At 41.1% G+C, this 5,732-nt stretch overlaps 1 protein-coding gene across 2 annotated transcripts in view; it reads right to left on the bottom strand.

Annotated features, from left to right (window-relative positions):
- gli3 (GLI family zinc finger 3) overlaps positions 1-4,324 on the bottom strand; it is a 119,120-nt gene extending 114,796 nt beyond the window's left edge. For both annotated transcript variants that reach the window (XM_042068517.1, XM_042068516.1), the window contains exon 1: positions 3,885-4,324. The gene's annotated coding sequence lies outside the window, so the exon portion shown is untranslated. The remainder of the gene's footprint in view (positions 1-3,884) is intronic.
- Between the last annotated feature and the right edge of the window lie 1,408 nt (positions 4,325-5,732).

The following is a 5,732-nucleotide window of genomic DNA, read 5'->3' on the forward strand; positions in this document are numbered from 1 at the left end:
AAATGTAAACCGGCGTTTCGCAACAGCTGTGTTTTTTTAAGAGCAGGGGGGCAAAACCACCGCATCAAATCACAGCAGAAATTTCAAACAATTTGTGTAAATTAGAGTGTGGGGTGTACAAATGTATACAGAGGGCCTGTGGTGGTGACTGTTTTGGTTTGCAAGTTCATGAACTAGTCAAGAAAATTACTCAAATTATCTTTGGCAAAATAAATAAATCACTCCCTCTAACTATTTTACATTACTTCTCTATTCATAGAGAACAGAAATATATGTTTAAACTGTTTATGTGTGTGTGTGTGTGTGTGTGTGTGTGTGTGTGTGTGTGTATGTATATATATATATATATATATATATATATATATATATATATATATATATATATATATATATATATATATATATATATACACACACACAAAGATTGAGGGGAGGGAGGGGGGGACAACATTGCCCAAAACTTGTATGTTCACAACCCTCATGTCTTTACATCCATTACACACACACACCTCCTCCATGCCTGACTGCAAAAACAATCAGCAAGTCCGAGCAAGAGCACAAAAAAACCTTTTCCAAAAGCTTGAGCTAAAAATTTCACATTTCATCACCACAGCCGTGGCATCAGAGGCGCAGTCAGCCCCTGAAGCATTTCCTCGGGCTGCCCCGTCCTCGCCTGAGCCCACAGAAACAAAAACTTCCAGCACATTTGTCCTTCATTGCTGACTCACTTGGTGAACCTGAGTGGGTCTTTTCACACTGACATTAGCATTACAATGCCCTAATTAGGCCCTTTTGCGCACGCGCATGCACACACACACACACACACACACACACACACACACAGGAGATATAGAGAGAGTGTATGTGTATGTGTGAGAGCTAAGGGCGGATTTACTAAATAGACACAAACAGGAATTAAAACTTTCAGACACATGAATACACCTACAGTACATATACACCATCTTTAAAGCACTCTCAAACGCATACTGACATGATTTTGCATATGCACACAAACACAAAAACCCATAACTAATGGCAGGTAGGCCACAGAGAAAGCATCCCTTTTGACCTGTGGAGACGCGGCAGGCTGGGGAGGTGGAGCAGTGGAGATTGGTGGGGAGGTGAGGTGACGGGAGAGCCTTGACTTTGAGGATAATCGTGTGTCATCTTACACCATTAATATGAGTCAGTGACAGGGCCTATTTTGTCAGGAAAGGGGCGGAGGGAGGTGGAATGGCGGTGGAGGCGAAGCGCGGGGGGGGGGGGGGGGGTCGGTTTGGAAATAGGGGTGACCCCTTCACCTCTTCACACGGAGATGCATATTAGAAGGGTGCAGTGCAGTGGGGAGCTGATAGAGTCCTCCAGTGGCTGGTATCAGCCGAGCGCACAACTCTGACAAGACACAGCCAGCACACGCATCACCCATTCGCAAGGAAGGAGCACAGGGCTACTGCATCATCCATACAACAAGGATTGTGTGGACTTGGCATTTCAATTTACCCCTTGATAACCATCTAGATGTTTTTAAAAAGTACATTTTAATGATTGAAAATAAAGATTTTGTTATTGCTTCATTTACACTTGCTTGATAATAATAAAAAATGGCTCTGGTTTTTATTCAAGTAGAAACAAATATGCATTAATATTTGAATTATGTTAAATGTATTTGATGCATTAAATGCATATTTTCATACTAATCATCTTCCTGACCTCTGACAACTGATAATTAACAAACAATATATCCTCTATTGCTACAGAAATGTAATTGATGAAGGTTGATGCCTGGGAACCACGACTAGGGCTATCTTGAAAATCTTAAACTCACCAAATAAGAAAATGATTATTATGTTTCACTGAAACAATTTTGGCCCAATAAATGGGCAGAAAAATGGCAGCTCATATTTTGTAGGATGAACAAAAATGGTCAGTTAAATCAAAGACTGCATAAAGATCTCAACAGCTACCAAAATTAGATATTATTCATTGTGTAAAATCTGGAGATTATCTACAATTTTTCGGTAATACAACCAAACCATTTTAGCTACTGTTTTAGCAACTACCGGCGCCTTTAACCATTAAAACAAACAAGCCATTTTTTCCCCGGAATAAATTAATAATTTCAGGACACCTCGCCTCCTCAAGGGTTTAACCTACTTTGTGCTATAATTTTGCAATTAACACTGACCTGAAATGGCATGATTGCTACTTCACGTAAATCTAATTATTCAGCAATATTGCTAAAATGTTGTTATTCAGCTTAAAAGCATGCGTTTCCACTGATCGGTATTATCTAAATATCATCATAAATGCCAACCTGGACAAGTGCCAAAATATGTTCAACAATTTCTTAATAAAAATGTTTACATAAACATATATTTACAATTATTTAAAATAAACCTACATTTAATTTGCCTACTTTAATTGTATTGTCTACAAAAACAACAACGACTGCTGCGGGACTTCACCAAACAAATAAACGAAAATAAAACTATTATGGTTTAAGTTTCTCGAAATCTTGCTCCAATTCTCAAAGATGAAAACAGTTGTAGGCTAATGACTGTTATTTAGTCTACGTGCCAACTGCCAAAGCATGACTGCGCCATGTAGTCACGCCACGGACGTTTCGAACCCGTGTCGCTCTCCCTCTCTCTCCATTTTTTTGCCATAGCAGAGTGAAAGACGAGACCCGGCCAGTCAAGTCTAACTCAGCGAACCCGACGAGCAGATCAAATGTGGAACAGCTGGCGATGGGCAGAGGGGAAAGTTTAAAACAAATATCCACACACATGTGGTGGCGGGCTGCCGTGTGACATTACTGAGGGATCCGACTCTCATGCAAAACGCCAGATAAAGATAGACTCCGTTACTGTCAGTGCGCGTTTTTATATGTATAACACAGGCAAAGATGATTGATCACTGTTTTCGGGTCGTCTGTGCAAGGGGTAAGCCTACAGTAAGTCCCAAGCCTGCAACATGTTTCAAACGACCTCCTTAAATCTTAGTGAACATTAAGTAAATTATATGTCCTTTAATGACAAGGTTGTAATTATATTGAACAGATCACCACCCGTTGGGCCTGCTTTACACCCATATGTAGCCTATGTTGCCAGTGGTGGCTAAGTGGAGTTAATCTATAGTTGTTTTATCCTAACTAATCATTTATTACACAATGGAGGATAAATTAACTGATAATTTGCCTGTTCAGTATTTCACTGTCTGCATGACATCAGCCAATCAATGCGTAATCAATGACAGACAAACACGACCTACATCGCGCTGAAATACGATGCCGCGTAAATAATCTTGTCGCTGTTCATTTCTTCGGGGGAAAGTCCACCAAACTTTTTCTCCCTTTTTGCTTATACTATGACTTCACAGCGAAATCTGAGACAACATGTCCTCAACAAACGAATGCTTTTGGGGCACTTTGGGTTTTACTAAAGACAACTAAGGACATGTGTGTACTTTTAAGTGAGTAAATGAGCACACTTCCCTTATGCATTGCGCCTCTGTTGTACCAGAGTTGCTTTTCCATGCTGAGGCGAATTAGGGATGCTCTATCAACTCCCGTAAACTAACAAAGTAGACCCTGCAGAGATATGCTGAGGCCTACACACTCAGAAAACACGTTATTTATTAGCGTTATTATGTGTACAGATTCTCTTTTCTATTCTGCGAGTAGGCTACTTAGATAACTTTGTATGAACTTGCTCGTTTTATTTTTTTTGTTAGGTTTTAGTTTAATTGAAACGTGATACCCCTGACAGTTCCAAAGTTTTTTCGCTCTCCCTTCTCTCTTCGTTTTTCAAACGTTTCAGTGAGCATAAAGCAAACGGGACCAAATGATTGCATCCTCTCTGATTTCGTCGTGTTATTGTACTTACGTGTGCGAAGGTGTCTTTCCCTCCAGTTGTGAAGTTTTTCTTTCCTCTTCTACTCGAAAGTGAAGTATTTTCTCGCTTGTTGCAGATGTGCGTCTGGCGCTCAGAAGTTGTGCCTTGAGTTGAAACTCCAGAGTCGCCGTGCCAGAGTTTTGCCTTCTGCGCCCTTCCTCCGTTTTCTTTACACTTGGCTGGACGCAACTAAGTTTAAAGTAACATCTTTGCTATATCTACATACCTGCTGGCTTCGGGATGTAGCCTAATTGTGGAAAAATAAGAACGCCTAAAGTGTTTGCCTCGACAAAGACTATCGTAGCGGCGTTAAGTGTACTTTTCTCGAGCCGAGGAGCTAAAGTCTGGAACTCCAGCTGCTCTCTCCTTCGCGTGACTCCTCCCTTCGGATAGCTAATACACCACCTCCCTCTCCCACTCTTTCGCTGCCTTTCTCCCTCCTTCCCTCATTCCCTCCCTTCCTCTGAGCTCTTGCCTACTCCTCCGTTTCCTGAGACGGCGTAGTCACGTTTGAAACGGTCGCCCGTTGCTCCAGCCACGCACGCGAGCTCAACCGCCTGAGGTGGAAGAGAAAGCAAACATGAATGTAGGCTATAGCCTACCACAAACCTTCACTTCTTCAGTTCAGGCGGTATTTTATTAACTGATGAACGAGTAAAAGATATAGGCTACCTTGATATTTGCGGATAGAGCTTGTCTTACATAAAACATGAAACATTGGTTACAATATTTGTTCCATTGAGCTATTTTTGTGTTCAGGTTTGGGTCCCTTTCAAAACACGTAAAGGTCCCCTCAAGCTTTTTATGCTTGACATCACTGAATCTTCAGGAATGTTCCTGGCATGGACACATAACTGCTATTCAACCCAATTTTAAAACAGACATTAAAGGCATTATAAAATTGTGTGCAATCGCATGTTATTTATTTAAATATAGCAACTATTTTGTACATTAATAATAAGAAAATATAGTCATTTTAAAGGCCAAAGGGCACTGGAGAGGTAAGACCTAGGTGTTTGTGAGAGTAAATGTTGCACACTTTATCTTAGATTAACCACTTGCTGTTTGTCTCTACTGTATGTCATGTAGAGACTGAATGTACTATTTCTCATTTCCAAACCAAGACAGAACAAACTAGTGATGGTGGCAAAACAAGCTAGTCTGTAACAGAACAGTTTTGTGTAGATTATTCACATGTTAAGAGGGAGATATACTGTATAGCCAGGATTTTCAGTTATAATGTACTCTCATAATGCCAAATCATTTTTCCAAACCCTTTATATTAATGGGACAGTTGTAAAATCCAGTGAGGGATGGATGCAGAGAGAGAGAATGAAAAATAAAGACAGTAATTTCAGAAGAGAGCAGAAAAGACATGACAGTGAAACGCCTGAGAAAAGAAACATCATTTCACCATTCCTTTTTCCGTAACGTACAGTATTTGACACTGGGCAGACCGGGTGTCTGCGCCAGGCCTGTTCTGTCTCAGAGAGTGTGAGCTCCAGCGCGCAGAGGTCAGCAGAGTTAATCTGTTTGTGTTATCAGTGTTAGCGAGCATGTGTCGGCCTGATGTGCTAATGCCTTCGCCTCATCAGCCAGACCCCGGCCCGTGAGTCAGGTGGGTGCCCTTGTTACAGTGGAGCTGCATGGGCAAATCCATCTATTTTTCAGCATGGCTGTTGTATGAACAGCAAATGTCCTGTTGTGTAGTTCACAGAGTACAGGCTATGAGCCGAGGTGAGGCCAAGGGACATGGTCAGAGAGTGTTAACAAGCTGTTTTACTTTTTGATTGGTTTAGTACAATTTAGTGTCTTCTTGGTATTTCCATACAGTGGAAT

This window comes from Alosa sapidissima, chromosome 17 (genome assembly GCF_018492685.1).
Source record: "Alosa sapidissima isolate fAloSap1 chromosome 17, fAloSap1.pri, whole genome shotgun sequence".
NCBI lineage: Eukaryota > Metazoa > Chordata > Actinopteri > Clupeiformes > Clupeidae > Alosa > Alosa sapidissima.